Genomic DNA, 14,884 nt, shown 5'->3' with positions numbered 1-14,884 from the left:
GTAAACTAATTAGAATCACCCAGGGTAGAATGGGAGGAGTGCAAGATGAAAAAATGGAGACAGTCACTAACCCCACATATATGCAATACATAAGAAACAAAAGTTTGATCAGCACATTGCAACAAAATGAAACAAAACATGTATACAGGTGCAAGAACGCCTGTGACTGCAAATTTATACAGCACATAAGAAAATGGTGACAGCACACTGCAAACACTAATGTAAGCTGAACACTATAAATAAATAAATGGGTGTATGTGCAGTGTAGGGACCCACCTTATAGAGGTTGCCTTGTCATGGCAGATGGGCTCACACAATTTGATCAAAATGTGCACTAAGAACCTCACAATTGTAAGTAGATTCAGCAGCAATGCATATTTATTTATTTGCATTGTGAGAAACTAGACATCAACCGCACAATCCACAATATATACGTTGATCTGAGAGCTAGGCATAATTTATAAACATGAACATGAGGTTCTTTGTTAACATTTTGATCAAACTGTATAAGCCCACTTGCCACTTCACAGCGACCTCTTTAATATCGGTTGCAGCACCGCATGGCGGCCACCACCACCGCAGCACCGCTCCTGCAGAGATAGATAGATAGATAGATAGATAGATAGATAGATAGATAGATAGATAGATAGATAGATAGATAGATAGATAGATAGATAGATAGATAGATAGATAGATAGATAGATAGATAGATAGATAGATAGATATGACATAGATAGATAGATAGATAGATAGATAGATAGATAGATAGATAGATAGATAGATAGATAGATAGATGGATAGATACTGTATTTTATCTGCAGCTTTGCTGCAATTAGAATTTAACCCGGGACCATGGAATATTTACAATTCAAATGTAGCTGATAAAGAATTCTCTCTTTGCCTCTCTCTGGGTCTCTGTATATGTGTGATTGACTATAGAAAGCTGCAGCTCTGGTAATAAACCTCTGGCTGGATGTAGGACGCATGGGATGAGGATACTGTACATATACTGTATAATGATGCTAAGTCTCCTGTGCTTTAACAGATGTTGTAAATGGATAAAGATGAAGCGTAGATATCTGCCGTACATTACACTGATAATTTATTATGTCAGTATCTTTTCCTTTTGTAAACATTTCTTCTTTAGTATTCTTTTTATCACTCACATAAAATAAATTACATCTCTGGAGAAGTTTGTGAAACATAGATTTTGGGTTTCCCAACCAATGAGCTTAAACTGTAATCTTTGCTCAATATTCCCTAAAAGTGTTCTCTGGAAGTTGCTGAATATCAAGCAGCTAAAATACGGGAGTGCAATACTTTCTCTGCTTCTCTTATGTAGTATCTGATCAATATAGTCCCCGAGCACTTATTTAATTCCATTGTAATGAATGGTGCTTCTCATGTAGTGTGGTGGTGGAATTTTCAAGTTATGAAAATCTCAGACAAGAGCCAAGAGGGTTTGGGCACATCATGCAGACCATTATGTTTCAGCATTCGGTGGGGGTCCCGGGTCATATATACACTAAGTCTGAAATAATTAAATAAAGGTGTTGTCTAGTTTAGAAAACCCATTTTCAAATACCTTATTATATATAATATATTTAATAGGAGGGGAGGTTCCCTCAGTCAGGGTCCCCATCAATTTGTCTTGAAGAGTGTCCCTCTCTGTGGAGGACCAAGCATGTCCATGCATTACAAGAATATTACATTGATTTCAAGGGTGCATCATGTAATGCTTTATTTCCCCTGCGGTGGCACTGCAGGGAAATTAAACACTTGCTGCTGGGTTCTCCCCTTTAATTGAGGGGTACCAGGTTTTTCATGTAAGCCCTGCCAGCCGTGACTAGCAATCTTGCCCTAACACAGTTCTGCATGTAATATAATAATATCTTTAAAGGTTAAAGCCTCTGAAATAACTGCATGCCAAAAATTTGATTAATAGTACACACCTCATGTTGTATCTTGTCCCCCATTTATCATTGCAATATATTTTGCCACCTGTTTTAGTTCTGGTAGCCTAGCAACCACTTGGCTTCCTAGCTGGGTGACCACCATTTCAGTAGATGTATCTACGCATTGTGAATTAGTCACATGACATTCAACCTGCAATACAATACACTGACCCTCCATATGCTACACTCACTGGTCTTTCCTATAGACAGCAGTGAAGCTAGAGGGGGCTGGCAAGGCTAGTGCCCCAGTTATCGAGTGCCAGGGTTCAGCAGCAAGCCACTTTGCCTTGGCCAAGGAATTTTAATATGGAGTTAGACCAGCAAATTAAATATTTGCCCCAGATGAAGGAAGGCCAAGCTATGACTGAAAACATGACAAAAGCAAAAACACCAGAGGGGTTCCACACAGCAACCAATCAGATTTCAGCTTCTTTTTTTTTCAAAGCAGATCTAAACATGAATGCCGTGATCGGATTGGCTGCCGTGGGTCCAGACCTCCAGATCTTATTAGTTTTCATACATGAGGCCCATCTGAGTATTTCGTGGGTGGTTTGGCCGAAACATTGTGTAGCAAATGGGAGACAGGTTTTGCAGTATTTGCAAATGTAACTAATAACCCTTTCAGATAAAGTACATTCCAATATATATTTAGTGACTTCTTAAGTGATACATTAATGAAGCTCTCATTGAGTTGTCATGTTATCCGGCCAACATTAACCTGACGGATGGTCTTCAAACACCACGCACTACTAGTCCTTATTATCACTGTAGTTATCCTATGAACTCGCTGGCTCAAATCTTTGAAGGGTATTCTCGGCGAAGAAGACGACAGGGAGAAAGTGTCATTATATCGCTTAGTGAAGAGGAAACGGTAAAGAAGAAAAAAAAAACTGCAATTTTTTTTACATCACAAATACACCCATAAAAAAAGATCAGAGCCGTACGTGTTTGACAAAAAGACACAGATTGCTTTCTGGGTGGACAGTAATCTGAAATACAATATGTAAAAGAGGCAATTGTCGTCTCGTTTTATAGGCAGTTGAAACAGCAACAAAAGCAATTAGAATGTGGGCCGGCGAAGTCTTCGTGTGGAACTGCCCTGGAATACTAATGAAGCCACCGGCAGGACTCGTACAGAGCACATTTGCACTGTGTCATGGAGCATCGGGCTTGAAGCTGACGCTCACTAGTACAGTATGAGAGCTGGGGTAGAAAATGGCCCTCAGCCAAATTCCTGACAATCTCTTATCGACTGCCTATTGATACAAATTGCCGTTTTCCTTCCTGCACATTTATCTGCGCTACAAATGGGCCCGTTCTAATGGTATTATAATCTTCTTTTTTATTATTGCAAATGAGAGGGAACAAATAATAAGATAAACATATTGTATTTTATAACCAATTGGAAACAGCGTTCTTAACCTATTTTGGTGTAAAATCTGCGGTTTTACCGAATATGTCATTATTTCGCGTATCTTTAACCCCTTAGTGACCAGCCTATTTAAGGTTTTAATGGGCAAGCAATTCTAAGAGCTATAAAAAAAAAAATATTTTTCTGTCGACATAGCTGTATGGCCGTGGTAAAAGGGCAAAGTGTCCGCCCTGGAGCCCGCAGAGAATTCCGGCCGAAAAAACGGCAATTGTGGAGCAGTTTTTCGGGCCGGAATGTCCGAAAGCAGCGGTTGAAAAAAAAGACAGCTTAAACTAATCCCATTCTCCGTAGTCATGGCACCGCGTCCCTCTGTTGTCCATGTCAAGTCCAGCCTACTGGGGTGGTAAGTATAAAGCTTTTTATTTATTTTGTACAACAAAAAAATATAGAACATTTTTGAGTTGCAAGTTTTCAGTTGCAGTTTTTCTACCGCAAAAATCACAAATTGCAATTTGTTGCAGGTTAAAACTATTGGCCAAGTAATGGGCCGATGCATAGTCAAGGTTCTCATCTTGGCAAAAATGGCCTTTTCTGATGTGCATCCTGAAAATGATTGCAGCATTCATTGGCTTGGAAGTGGAATCCTTACATTTAGGCCGATTCAGACGACCGTAGTATACGTCCATGTGACAGCCGTTAAAAAAACAGCCGTCACACAGACACATGTATTTCAATGGGGCCGTTCCCACAGCCGTTGTTTCAACGAACCATGTGAAGGGTTCGTTGAAAGATAGAACATGTCCTATTTTCTTCCGTTGTCACGGATCCCTCGATAGACTCAAGTCTATGGGGATCCGTGAAAACGCGACCCGCACGGGTGCCACTTGGACGTGAAAAACACGTCCGAGTTTGCACTCGTTCGTGTGAATCTGGCCTTAGGACCAGCTTTAGACTAGAGGTTCAGACTGGGGTCACACGTCTATTTTTGGACTATAATGGAAAGCATAGCAGATCCTAACAGAAGCCAATCAATGCTTTCTGCTGAGATCTGTTTCTCCATTGACCAATGGTAAAAATAATGGAAAGTTTGGTACAGAAAACAGAATCTTCGTTGTGTACAAATCTAAGAATTGTTTCATGTATGTGACTGCCCCTACAGCTCCACCCGCTCTTTTATGGTGGTGTCTAATAGAAAATGAATGTAATGGGCTATATTTATCTACTGATGTCTACTCTAAATAGAACATATGTCTGTTTGACTAATGGTGATTATTATGTTGCTCCAATCAATGCTGCTACTGACTTGAGTTCAGTTGCAGTTAATTGCACAAATTTGGATAATAGTTGTAGAATACATGTTCTAGATTGTCGCTGTATTCAATGCATAAATCTTTTCCCTGCTCGGTGATCACAGTAAATACTCACAAGTTACCATGTTAGAGGCCGTGATTGCTTATAATATGTATATCGCTTATAGCTTAATGTATCATCTTCAGTGTCTATCTACTTAAAGGGAAGGTGTCACGAAAAAAAATTTTTTATATGTTTTTGCTTTTAGTATGTTACTAAAATACATTTTATTTATTTGTGTTTTTGTGTTGTACTTTTTTCTTTTTTTTACTTCTCTATGGGGGCTACCATTTTTTTTTTTTCATCTCTGTATGTGTCGATTAACGATTGTGTGATGAACGATTATTTGTCAACTTGCCCATACATGCTTAAAACCTCTAAATTCTAGATCCTCAATGCCATGTCTCTAGGACATATTCGCATTGACCTTGTCTAGGTGCTTTGACTAGGTGCAGATGTATGATCATAGCCCTGAGGGATACTTTGATGCAATTTATTTTGGGGTACATGGCTTAGGTACATTGTGAAAAACTGTACTGTGCCACCTTTAAAAAAAAAAAGAAACTTCATTGGTAATTTTTACAAAGCTCATAAATGTATGAACCAATTACTCAACTGTAGTGAACATCATAGGGTAAATCTTGGAGGTTTTGCTAACACAAGTTTGGCTATATACAGATTTGTCCTTAACCAGAGAATAGGATTTGTTTCAATTTCTCATGAAACAATTCCAAAACAATATTGCGACATGCTAGCAAAACCCTTACCAGGCTACAACGCACATCACAGCCACTGGGTGACCACACATAGACACCTATAGCATGGACATCTCGTGATAGAGTACCGCAAAATTATGTTTTTCTTAAAGCTGGTCATCTCAAACCACCGATCTCAGGATATGTTGAGATATTAGGAAAGGTAAGGAAGGACACATCTGTAACTGTCTTTCCATTCATCGTGTGTGTTTTGTCATGTGTGTGGTCGATATTATACTTCAAGGTGTTAAACTGTAAACTTTTAGAGGAAGAGAGGACTACAGTCCAGGGATAGATTAAGGGTGTACATTATGAGAAGCAGTTATTTAATAGGAACCCTTCTGCTATGATTATCCACAGATTTGTTCAGAAGGGATGTGAGAATGCAATGTATGCAATGATCCCATTTTAATTAGTTTACGATTCCATCCGTATTGGTTGTTTGGTAGCACCTGCATAAGACTAGAACCCAACAGACAGGTACAACATAAGAATTTTCTGGGGTTAAGGCTTAGGCGCCCGCTTAAATGAGCACATAAACTCCATAATTATGTATGGTGGAAATCTGTGGGCCCTCTAATGCTTTGCAGTGCCCAAATGGCCAGTCCATCTTTGCCATTAACCCTTGCAGTATTACCACCTTCCATACCCGGGGGGCAATATTTTTGGCTCATGCTTCTACTGCACACTTAATCTGACTCTACTTGAAAAAGTACTAAGAATAATAATACTAAGAATTGTCCACTGTACTGTAAACTGGCGGAGAGGGTGTTGGATAAAGCTTGAGTGCTTCAGTACAAACACAACATCACAATTCACAATGTTGTTCTTCATTTATGTTTCGTTTATTTCAGTTCCACTCGGCATTTTTTAGGTCGTAATTACTTTGCTGTTCGAGAACAAAATCATTTTTAGAATAATCACAATCAGTGAAACATCGGGACGTCGTAACCCTCAGGTTAAAATATTGATCTGGGCTTCACAAAGCCTTAAAAAAAATCCTTTCTTCCTTAAAGTGTTGAAAAATCAGAATTACTTTCTACTTCATCTAAAAGTATATTTCAAGGCCAAAGAAAATGTATTGTGATCAAACTTGATTTTTCCAAAGTGAGTGAATTGGATATTTCCAGACAATCGTTACTCATCCTTTGTCCTTTATTGTAGGCTTGTTATAGGCTTTTAACATTTACACTTACTAACTGAGGAAAATGGTCAAGCTTTTAAGCATTTCTCAAGTGGCATCATTGAGTCCTCCATTGAATCCTATTTATCACACGGTAACATGGTATTTTCATTTTCCTATCCCTGCAGCCCTTTTGGCTGATGTTACATAAGAAGTACATCAAGGTCAATTTAATATATGCACATTTACTTTTTCGTCAATCTAGGTACATTCCATTTTTTCCTTAATGTAAACTTGTCACCAAAACGGACCGACCAATGTAAAATGTCCAACCAAAGCTAAATCAGTGGATATAATTTAACCAGCTAAATGCCTCTTTGCCCAAAAGTGACCGGTCAGGGTCTGGAAGGAAATCGCTCCAATCAATGAACACTTTTGAGCATTCAGAAACTTTTTGGTCCTTATAAGTCCTACTATAGGTCATGCGAGCCTTCTCATAAATAAAATAAGGCCCAGACTGAGACTTTGGCCATGTCCTGTTCCTCAAGAGCCAAGGTCACACAACACTAAAGCCTACAGGTCAGACCCTGCCACATCAATCACACTCTAATAGAGGTTAATATAATATTCTGCAATTGTGACGGACAAACAACAAATATATTGAAGCAGAGACAGACACAGACATCAGGGGTTCCTATACAAAAACAGCATATGGGCCACTTGCTCTCCGGAAGTTCATCATTGAGCACTCCTGTATGTCTCTCTAAAAATCCACCATTGATTGTGAGACATGAAACTCAATAGACAGTATGGAGCTTGTTTTAAGGTGTCATTGGGCCCCCCTTATTTGCTTTACCCCCAGGTTGAACATATGGTGGTCAGATTCTGTATTGACTTATATTGAGATATACATTCAAGTTGTGCAACCTTCATACACTTCCCACAGCAGGAGCAGCTTTGTTCCCTGTTTTACATTGTTCATCAATTCACTATGGTCAATAACAAGTCCAAAAAATGGCAAGAAAATATTAGCAAACAATGACCAAGGGGTAGTTAAGCCATCTTCAGATATGTTATATGTCACTTAAAGGGTCATTCCCACATTGGACATTTATGGTATAGCAACTGAATTACGAGGTTTCCGGGAGTATGGAAACAGCCAAACTTGCTGAGCTGTTCTGTTCCATAACTCCCATCGAAGTGAATGGGAGTTATAAAAACATTGTAGCTTATGAGGCTCGGCTGTTTCCGTACTTTCGGAAACCTCGTAATTCAGTGGCCATAGAGCACCTACAAGAGAGAATAGGGAAGGTAGAACCGGGGTCATGGAGCCCTGTTCCAGGGGTAGAAGTGGTGGGACCTGCATCAATCGAACATTAATGGCATATCCTATGGATTTTCAATAAATGTACGAGATAAGAATACCCCTTTAAGATGATAGGCCTTTAATTTTGCAAATACAGTCAATGAGCTGTATCAGCGTGTCGCCTCTTATCAATCGCAAGAAACTGGGAAAAAGTGGAAGACATCTTGTGTCTTCTATCAAGTAATATCCTAATATCAAATAATGTGCAATTAATATGTCACACACTGAGATTACTTAAAGGAATGGTATCGTCATTTTCACTTATTATTCCTCATACTTACAAAGAAATCCAACCATATAATATGAGGCTTCAGTTAAGGTTGTTCTGTCCAGTCAAATTTTTTTAATCCAATATCAAGCTAATTATTAATCCAAGCTCTGATGTATAAAATCCCAGGGGGCAATGTGTTTGACCTGTGACCCTTCCAAACTATTATCTATTTAGAGTCCACTAATCTTATGTTTAGCAATCTGAAGCCTTCTGTAAAGTACATCTACGGTATCCTAACAATAAGGGTTATCTGGGATAAGAAAAAAAAAGGATCTAATGTTTTTTTCCAGAAACAGCACCATTCCTGTCCATGAACGGTTTCTGGTATTGCAGCTAATCTTTAATCAAATAAATGGAGCTGACCTGCAAATCCAGACACAATCCATGGACAAGAGTGGTGCAGTTTCTGGAAGAAAAAATCAGGTCCTTTTTCCAATTCTGGACAACCCCTTTAAGTAATTGTCATTTTTTGGAAGATCCTGAAAGTGATCCTGTGGCATCTAGCATCGCACCATCACAAAAATAATATATGGAGTATAGAAGTTTATAGGGAGTTGTCTCATGAAGACAACCCCTTCCCATATGCCCTATTGGGTCATATAGACATCATATAAGGAATCTCCTTGGAACCCCCTGTCTATGAGCCAAACGTAAAATTGCTCTGCTCCTACTCTACATGGACAGCCATTTATCTTAATGTCTGCCATGTAATATTACATTTTTATCCGACCGTGGCTTCTCCTCGCAAAGTCAACTGTTTGCCATTGGTGTTGGGAGCGGAGATGAGCTGCATCTCCCATATGGAGGGGGTGTCTCAATACTGTCCAACCAGAACATAGACTGTACCCTAAAGTAGACTATGTCATGATGTCTTCTTGGGGTATTATGGAAACCATTATATGGCAGTGAAAACTGAGTGACTGAATGGTTAGGCCCCAGGCACACGATCGTAGATTTTGTATTATGGTCCATAATTACGGACCCATTAATTTATATGGCCAATGGACACCTGCCCGTATACTTACAGGAAGGTGTCCGGGCCATCGAAACCTTCCGTAAAAAATAGGACGTGTCCTATTTTTTTATTTTACGAACCGTGATCCCATACTTTATAATAAGAGCACGGTCTGCAAATGCAGATGACTGTCCGCAGCCATCCGTGACCAGCCGTGCCCATGGGGCCTTAAACTATACAATTTTGCTACCTCAATTCAATGGAACGTAAAAAATTAAGGACATTTTCACAATTGTTAAAAGCCCCTTAATCCCCATCCAGCAAGGTCCCTCTTATTAACTCCATTGTTCTGATATAACATTGGCTCATTGAGAAAAGAAGCAACTTTAATCGGACATTTTAAAGTCATTTACAAATAGTTTATGATCAAGCCTAGTAGTTATAGGAAAATGTATCTTGGAAACGTAGCTAGTCAGATAAGCATAATTTAGAAATCTTTAATGGGTTCACCCCAATTAGCCTTTAATTAAATAGCTCATTAAAAACTGATTTGAATATGGCTCTAGAAGAAATCCTTCTTCAACTATTGTGACAGAACAGGAAGTTAATGAAGTTAAAATTAAACACATTCTCGGAACACCCTGAAAGTCATATAGATACATGAGGTACATGGGATGTTTAGGGTGTAAAGCAAATCTGTATATAGCAATGTGGCAAACCTCAGGTCCATGGCTAATCGGACTAATTAATATGGGTAATTTGAGATAACGTCTTGTTTTCACCTTTATTACAGGGAGTCAGGGACTATAACCTGAGCATTACAGTCATCGGCACTTTTAATTGAGTGGTGCTTGTCTAAAATGCCATGCAGCCGTATCTACCATGTGCCATTTATAATACCAGTGTCTTCATATGTGGTAGAGGGGCCATTTGGACCAACTTAGGCACCATATCCCATATCCCTGTTGTGCTGCCCTTATTAAATTGTATTATTGTTGAAGTAACTCATGGACTAATTGAACTGATATATTATTGAGGGTTACTAAAATATGTCTGAAAAAGAGCCACCAGTATAGATGCTCCTGTTCCCATCACCTCAATACCACAAACCCAAACCCAGGTACACCAAAAAGCCAAACAAATGGGATATTTGAAATCCAGCCATAAAGAACAATAGATGTAACCTGCTCATAGAGAAGCCTGAATAAATATACAGCATGAAAAAAAGACGACGCTCAACCCCACAGTAGTAGATGAATGATCAAGAAGAACATTTTCAATGAAACTCTTGCCCATTTTTTCTTTCGATAATGGCACCTGCACTTAGCTGAATGAGTTGATGTGTGTGTTTCTACAAAATAGCGCTATAATAGCTACAGACATGGGAGGATCTACCAGGGTACCAATCATAGCAGTAGCAATGGTGCCCAGCACCGAAGGTGGCCATATCTATGGAGAGGTAGAGGTAGACAACTGTGGATGATGGAAGGTTAGACTGGACAAATGAATTTAAACTTATCAACATTAAATGTCCAAAATTTGGGACATTTTAAGACCTGTTAACGCCCCCAAATAACTGGAACGCTTGCTGTTCAGACAAATTTGCACAAACACCGCCCCTAGTGGCCTTGTTGGTGGCATTATCCCAACAAAATTGGGACTGATGGCAAGTAAGATATGGCAGATCACTGGGAGACTAAGCATAGGAAGAACATACATGGGAAAAAAACTGGAGATTAAAATAATCAGAAGTCTTCCATGTCCTGATGGAGCGCGGCCTCATTAAAAAATGTGATACGTAGCTCGATGGTTACACATTATACTCCCCGACCCAGAAGAAGTAAGCTCCTCCTCTTTGACTAATTAAAATTAGGTCTACAGTCAAGCGTATCAGGTGACCTCTCGGGGCTCTATTGAACAAAATGTACAGAGAAGGGAACCCATGGTCAGCCTACAGTACCAATGGGTACCTGGGTCACTATCAATTTGCATCACTTCTGAAAAGTCATGAAGATATAGCAGAAATTGGGATAGGTGGGGATAGCTGCTAAGACCCTCATGATTACTAAAACAAAGGGGCCAAAATGCTCGATTAAGTACCGTGCCTCTTTAGGTTCCATCAACTTTCTTCAGCCTCGTCGCAGAGAAGACTACAGATTACTTTATTTCTATTCCCTATAATCTAACAGGAGCAGATAGGGCACAATGCCCAGAGGGGCATCATCGTTAAGTAATTTTCAAAAACTCAACTGAAACCCAATAACAAAAAAATGTCACAAAAAAGTTAGATGTATCTATCTGTATCTGTATGTGATACCCAGATGACTGTTCATTGCTCTTTAACTGCGTATTCAATTTTACAATATATTTTTCTTTTTCTATTCTATATTTACTGTCGGCAGCTTTATACTCAACTTCACGGCGCGCCATCATTACTTTCAACTACTGGTTACATATATTGTAATCTGATCGTCTGTTCTCTATGGGTCATCCATATTTGAATCACATTTACAAACTGTAAGCAATTCTTAAAGGCAGAAATACAATTTGCCATATAAAATATTCATATCAAAGTGTTACCCCGTCTGAACTCATGGAGGGAAATAAAGCAGCCATGGAAGATAAATATATTATAAGGGAGATGTGTTCTGCTACTTCAAATTTTAGAGAAAAAAAATTTGACCGATGATACAAAGAGAGATCATGTACCTTGGAGGCACAGAGCTGTCATCGCTGTACATTTACTAGTGTAAGTACCGTAGATGGGAGCGTGCCGTGTACGAGCCGATACAGCAGGATCTATTAATCTCACCCTACAATTCCGATCTGTCCAAAAACTTGCAATAGTGATGGGATAGTTTTTAGCCAATAACATGCAAAGTCAGATTAGCCAATGGGCGAGAGAGGGTTGAAAGGGATAGGTAGGACATGGGATAGGTGATAAATGTTAGAACGGAGGGGGCCCACCACTTACACCATCACAGTCAGTAAAACGAGGGAGTCCAGTTTTCCATCCCTCTCCATCAGCACATTCGCGGAGGGAAGAAGTTGCATCAAGTGGTGGCCAAACATGCATATAACTCTATGGGAGGAACGGAAAAATTCTTGAAAAATTTTAAGTAAAGCTTAAAAAAAATTATAATAATCTTAGCCTAATTCTATGTTCCGCCTCTACCCCAACACGGTGCATCTTCTGATTTTTGTGTTATTAAAACATGGACTAATATAGCTGCTACGTAGAAATCACATTCAGTTGGGTTGCCCCTGTAGTCTGTCAACAAACTATAGAATGTTGTTTGGAATGGTCTATATTTTGGGGTGCAGGCTACACCGATTGTTTGTAATGCCTGCAGAGAAGCCATGAAGTATTTGAGGTACCCTTTAAAGGGGTTGTCCAGGATTAGAAAAACATGGCTGTTTTCTTCCAAAAACAGCACCTCAGCTGTTAACAGGATGTGCCTGGTATCGCAACTCAGCCCCATTCACTTCAATGGTGATGAGCTGCAATAACACACACAACCCATCGACAAGTGTGGTGGTTTGTTTGTTTTTTGGACGTAACCTGACATGTTTTTCTAATCCTGGACAACCCTCGAAGCTGCCAAATATAGTTATTAACCTGCTATAAATTGAGGCTTCAAAGGAACATTCCAGGTAAAACGATTATGGATAGTGCAGGGCCTGGGAAAGGGGGATGGGGAGCATGACACAGGGATCTGGAAACTCAACAGGAGCGTTCCTTTAATTACGTAATGATAATTATTTCCATTTCATGTACCGAATGTGCCAGAGAAGACCACGAAATTCATACTGTTCAAAGTTTGAGTGCTGCAGAATGAACTTAAATTGTCTATAATAGTCTAAGTTAGTAAAAGTCAAGGGTTGCCTATCTGTGCCCATTACTTATTACATCAGGTTCTGTATCCATCTTATTACCTTGAAAAGTTGTCAAAAAAATCCATATTGTAATTAGGTGGCAGTGGTCACCTTCTGACAGATGAGACTGAGCGCTGGCTCCTGGCCTAAAGCAGTGTTATCTTTTGGTTATCATAAGTGCTGTCTCCTTGTGACAAAAATTAAGGATGAACTCGTTCTTTCTCTACATTGTCCTTACTCTGATGTCATTTTATAATGCACTATAAATCTGAAGTCTGAGATGCTTAAGGTGGACCTGTCATCCCTACATACAGCCAAACTAGTGTCTTTAAATCATTAAGTAATTACTGTAGGCTCAAATTAAAGTCAAAATATCCGTCCTGCGGTTATAGATAGTTCTTCACGCAGGTCTGGATTTTTCTCCAACAACAATTACGTTGGCATCATATTTCTATATGATTATAGATGTGATCATTATGTATGGACCATAGCCTCCAATATTGTATAACCAACAGCTCTCGGAGCCCCCCATCAGCCATCACGATCTTCACTACTTAAAGGGTCATTCCCACCTTAGACATTTCTGGGATATCCACGAGATATGTCATAAATTCCTTAACAGATGTTTATGCCATCTTGAGAATGGGGTTCACTTGACCGCCATCCCGCAATGGGACTAAATGTTTCCATAACTCCAATAGTATTAATGGACATTGACATGCGCAGCCAACATTAATTTTTCCCCTGGATGCGCCAGCCACCTCACCAGGTGGGATGGGGGTTGGGTGAACCCCATTCTAGAGATAGGTGAGGGTCCCAGAGCTGGGATGATTAGGGCATATCCTGTGGATATGCCGTAAATGTGTAAAGTGGGAATAAGCCATTAAAGAGGTTGTCCATGCCCGGACAACGGATGTCAACTGATGACCTACCTGTGGATAGATCATCAGTTTTCCGGTTGTGGACAACCACTTTAAGTTACAGTTACCTCTACTTTTTATTACTTTTATCTCTCGATAGTACAGTTTGCAAATTTTGAACCTGGAGAAGCAAATCTACCATCTATAGCTCCAAGGTGAAGCGTCACTTTAAACAAATATAATGTATCATAACCTAAATCAGCTTTATCCTACTCTGCACAAACTTCAGCGTTGTAAGCCCCCCCCTCGTAGAGTAAGCTTAATGACTTTGCCCTAGTAGCCCAACCCAGAGGCATCACAGTCTGGCAGGGTTAAGTTCGGTGGAGGCCGTATCTCACCTCTGGGACCTGGACCTCATCTAACCCACTATTGCAACAACATATAAGAGTGGTGGGCATGTAGGTGCGTGGCCATGTCCACTAAATTCTATGGAAGTTACGGAGACACCCAAGCCAGCAACATTTTTAGACTTCAAAAGAGATTTTGCTTGTCCCTCTCTGCCCGACTGGAAAGGATCACAAAATAACCATCAGGGAGAAAGGGTGGGTAATGGAGGTCCCGTAGGTCCTTTAGGTAGGGAAGGCCCCAAGGGGCATTAGCCTCTTATGCCAAACCTATAATCTGTCCCTGTTTATAGTAGCATTGTTAGAATATGAAGCCGCTAGGACGGTGCCTCTCTACAGCTTAAAGGTACATGGCTCTGCTATGTGCATGAGTCCTTAAACTGGCCTTACACATGAAAGAAAAGTCGGCCGAACCTGCCGATATTGGATGGATCAACAATCTCATGTGTATGGGGGCCTGCTGAGTGCTGACTGTACCTTGTCGGCAGATGTTGGGCCAAAGAAGGATCAGGCATTGGGAATTTCAATATACCCGATCCTATGTTTCTGCAGAAAAGGGCATGGCAGCGGCTTATTCTCCTCTCCTCATTAAAATAA

The sequence above is a fragment of the Rhinoderma darwinii genome, chromosome 9, assembly GCF_050947455.1.
Source record: "Rhinoderma darwinii isolate aRhiDar2 chromosome 9, aRhiDar2.hap1, whole genome shotgun sequence".
Taxonomy (NCBI): Eukaryota; Metazoa; Chordata; class Amphibia; order Anura; family Rhinodermatidae; genus Rhinoderma; species Rhinoderma darwinii.
The sequence above is the reverse complement of the archived record's forward strand: the minus strand, read 5'-3'. Positions refer to the sequence as shown.